General features: G+C 39.0%; 1 pseudogene; it reads left to right on the forward strand.

Annotated features, from left to right (window-relative positions):
- Positions 1–582: 582 nt before the first annotated feature.
- Positions 583–3,821, forward strand: LOC121778154 (annotated as a pseudogene).
- Positions 3,822–4,847: the final 1,026 nt, after the last annotated feature.

The raw sequence follows: 4,847 nt of genomic DNA on the forward strand, positions 1-4,847 counted from the left end.
ACTTGAAACATACTTACAAAATTCAAACCTTACCATATCTCAATTCTCCACACCTGTAAAAAAGGATCCATTGGGATAAAAAATCTTAGGGATCCACACAAGAGAGAACTGAAGACGGTATTTATCTCATCCAGCTAAAGATTCGTCCACCTAGTATTTATATTTAGAATATCTTTATCAAACAATATGTGACTATTTTTCTAGAGTAATCCTAGCTTGTAGTAGGTCTTATTTGAACATGTTAGTCAATTAACTAAATAATTGAGTTTTCTTGTGTCAATTAGTTCCTTTCTAGTGTGCTTAATTAACGTTGTACTAGTAGGATCACTTAGTAGCGAAATATTTTGGGGGAACTATTACTGATAGTAATCCGCCACTACATACCCTCGCTAACCATCTTGTCCGTGGGCGGATTTAGATATTAGGAAATGATAAAATCACAATTATCAACCCGAAATTATATTTTAGACCCACTCTTTCTAAATTATTCTACCTAATTTAACTCATAGTAGATCTAATTTGCATATATATGGCTTGAGTCAGGCATAAATTTTTTAATTTTTATCATCAATTTCTCTCTCTAAGTGTATGGGCTTACCTTACAATAAACACTGATATTAAGGTATTGATGTCAACTCCCTTAATTTTCTCAAATGTGCACACTCTCTTCATCTGGCTATGCGATTTCCATCACCCTCACTTTTCTCCTCTTGCCCAAAGGTGCGTATATCATTTTTGCACGTAACAAAATAAAATTTCATTCAAATAATAAAGTCTCTTCTTCACATATTTCTAATTTCATTTTCAGATAGTTTGGCTACAACATTCACAATCATAAACCGGTGCGATTACCCGGTCTGGCCAGGTATACTACCCAACGCTGGTAGTAGCTCCGGTTTAGGCACGACCGGTTTCCACCTGACACCCCACGCCAAACAATCCTTCCTAGCCCCACCCGGATGGTCCGGCCGGTTCTGGGGTCGAACCGGCTGCTCCTTCGACCCGATCACCGGCCAAGGCCGCTGCGCCACGGCCGACTGCGGCTCCAACCAAATCGAATGCAACGGCGCCGGCGCCACCCCTCCGGCCACCTTAGCCGAATTCACCATCGGTTCAGGAGGTCAAGATTTCTACGACGTCAGCCTAGTGGACGGCTACAACTTGCCCATGACTGTTGAACCGGGCGGCGGTTCGGGCGCCTGTGGGCTGACCGGGGGCGTGAGTGATTTGAACCGGGTCTGCCCGGAGGAGCTGCGGGCAGGCGCGCAAGAGCGCGTGCGAGGCGTTCGGCAGCCCCGAGTATTGCTGCAGCGGCGCGTATGGCTCACCCGACGTGTGCCGGCCGTCGGTGTACTCGGAGATTTTCAAGAATGCGTGCCCGAGTTCGTATAGGTAGGCATACGATGATGCTAGTAGCACTTTTACGTGTAGTGATGCAGATTATACGATCACATTCTGCCCTTCTCGGACAAGGTATTCGGATTCACTTTTCTTTCAAAAACCAATAAGAAATGTCTCACGTAAAAATAGGCTAATTGGAGATGACATGAGTCTTATAGCGTAGCTCGTAAAGTAAGAGAAGGGGAGAAAAAGTAGGTGAAATAATATGTAGTGGATGATGAAGCCATAAATGACACTCAATCTGTTCCACAAAGTTTGTCCCATTTTACCATTTCGTTCCATCCCACAAAGTTTGTATCACTTGGAATCTACCAAAAAGGACATTAAATACACTCCCTCCATTTCTCCCAATGTGGGACCCTATTCCACTACACACCCTCCATTAAATACAAAGACATAATTTCTTAAAACTCATGTCGGATCAAACTGGAACAAACTTTGTGGGAGGAGTAAAGTAAAAAAAGAGAAAAAGTTTCCATAAATGGATATACTCTCTTCTTCCCCTGAAAATAGGAACTTTTGAAACGATAGAGTTTCAATGGAAAATTGATAATTTAAGAGAGAGATATAAAGAATAGTGTGCTAGTGGAAAATGAGTCTCATCTCATTAAAGAGAAAGAAATTTTCTAAATTAGAAAGTTTCTGTTTTTAGGGGACGGACCAAAAAAAATAGTTTCTATTTTTAGGTGACAAGGGGTGTAAATAATTTTTATGAGACGGATGAAAAAGGAAATTCAGCCTATTTCTTGGAATGAATGGAGTATCATTTTTTTATTTTTGGTAAGTTTTTTTCCTTTTGAAGTGGGAAAATTCCATTAACAATCCTCCAACTACTTTTCTTTTATCTCTCATATTTTATCGAATACGTATTAAAATTCGTATCGTCCCCAAAATCCCTTATTTTAGGGGACGGAGGGAGTGTAACAGGGTTATTTGGTAGTGCTTTTCTTCTTTTTACTTGCATCATAGTAGTATATCTTTTTTCTGGCCTTTATCAGAGTGTATTATCTAGTTGTAGTTTTAATAAAACAGATATTTTCTCTTTTAACTTTCATAGTGTTTCCATGCAAAGAAAAGTGCAAAGATATTTATAAATGATGGGTAGAGAAAGTTGATTAATGAATGACTAAAATGTTTTGTGCAGTCGGAAATCTTCAATGGACTCTACCGGAGTGCCAAGTTGGGCGTCTCCGGCAGCATATAGCGGCGACCTTCCTTCATGGTTGCCGAATTTTTTAATAGGAAGCTCATCCGATGTCCTCATGCCATCTCATATCATAATTTGTGCACCCACAATTTTTATGTTACTCTCATTTCTTCATTTTTAGACACTCATGAGTCATGATATTAGGTCAACATTGTTAAGCTAAATTTTGCGTGAAATGTGAATAGGAGGATGTCATTACTTTTTTAATTTATTTTTAGTTCCAGGATTAATTTAAGCAAAGTTTTGTTACTTTGCTCGAGTTACAAAATTGGTACTCCCTCTCCCTCTCCCTCTCCCTCTCCCTCGTCCCTTATTAATCGTCCACTTTTATCATATTCGATTGTCCTCCATTAATTGTCCATTTTCACTTTTTACTACAAATGGTAAGTAGGCCTCACATTCCACTAACTCATTTTATTCACATTTTATTATAAAAATAATATATAAAAGTGGGACTCATATGCCACTACATTTTTCAAATCCACTTTTCTTTACATTTCTTAAAACCAATGTCGCAACCAAAGTGGACAATTATTAGGGGACAGAAGGAGTAGTTATTTTTTATGCTCCTGACAAACTCATGTTTTAACCGGTGTAATTGGTGAATTGAGGTGCTAAATGCCGAGTTTATCTCTCGAAACTGTCTATGTCCAGCCAATTATTCTATCTTTTTGGAGTTTTATGTGTTTGTTGATTGTTTTAGGAAAAACAGATGAAAAATTAGACAAAATATGACTGTGGATGTAAAGGGAAGGCAGGGAGGCCTTAAAAAGCATCACCTGGCCGAGTGAATTGTTACCCTATTAATTCCACCCGACCGGGTAACAACGACACAACGCCAGAATTTCAGGAAGGGGTCGAAAAGCATCTCCCAACCGGGTGAGTTTTACCTTTATAAATTCACTCGGCCGGGTGTGTTGTTTTGACGAATCATTTTGCTGAAACACGATTTTTGAAAGGAAGAAAAAGAGGAAAAAGGCTAGGGTTGGGGAAATTAGACACTATCTGCCTACCACCGCCTACCACACTCTGACACACTCCCAAGAACACTTTTGAAGATTTGAAGGTTGAAGACTACAAATCGGAAGATTGAAGTTTCCTTATTCCATAGAATCATTCCACATGAATATCTAGTTTGCTTTTATTTATGTATTTGGTAGAATCCTTTGTTTTGGTTTTCATGAAGAACATGAGTAGCTAAACTTATTGTGGAGTTTTGGTGAAGACTACAATAGATGTTTACCTAGATACTAGTAATCGAGAGATACCTAACTAGAGGTGATAAAAGAATGAACATCAATTAGATAATCTGCACTCAAGAGATGAGATCCTTTGTGAGGGCTTGGGTCTTTTGTTCCTTGGAGTTAATCTAAACATATTAGAAGGAGACTTCAATATCAAGGGTTAATCAACGAGGTGAGTGCACTTGAGAGAGGGCTCAACCTAGACTAGCGACTTTCCTAGTAATCCTAGATACATGAAATAGGTAATCGAAGTTGTTGAACTAATTGCATGACGTTTCGATTGTAGTTGGATCCAAAACTCTACTTCTCTCTCTGTGAAACTTTCCTCTTGTGTTAAACTTCATATTTGTTTCTTTTAATCCTTTTGATTATTATACGCATGCTTTTAGTAGTTTGATACGACGTTGGTCGTATCGGAGTGTAGGATCGGCGGCAAGGGAGGCTCGGCGATCAAATTCTGCATGCGGAGGTCTCCTCCGTCAGACAGTTTGTTTGTTGTGAAGAGAAATTAGAGAAAACAATAAAAGTGGGAAATAACTTATCATTAATTCGTTTTTGGATACATTGACAAGTTACCTTTTATATATAAGACCCTAGAGCGGTTCGACCTCCTATCTCCCGGGAAATAACCACAAAGAAAACCCGAGATAGAGCTTATAAAAACGCTCGACTTTCTACTCTATTACATTAGATAAACGAACAGAACTAACTATAAATAACTAACTCTCTATGTAGTCTAGGAAACGGATTGGAGGCCTCTTTATGCGAGGTGGTGGAGCACGGAGCGAAGGATCGACGATAGCTTCATCTATAGAGTCATAGGCAGGCTCTTCTTCATGTGTTGGCGGAAGAGATGATGTTGGGTTCTTATCATAGTTGTTAGAACAAACCAAACCATTTTTTATTTTCTAGATAGTAGTCAATTTTTATTCGTGGTACTTAAGTTGATATAATTTTATCTCTGTGGGATACGATACTATTGCTTACTAATTTCT

This window comes from Salvia splendens, chromosome 19 (assembly GCF_004379255.2).
Source record: "Salvia splendens isolate huo1 chromosome 19, SspV2, whole genome shotgun sequence".
In the NCBI taxonomy this organism is placed as follows: Eukaryota; Viridiplantae; Streptophyta; class Magnoliopsida; order Lamiales; family Lamiaceae; genus Salvia; species Salvia splendens.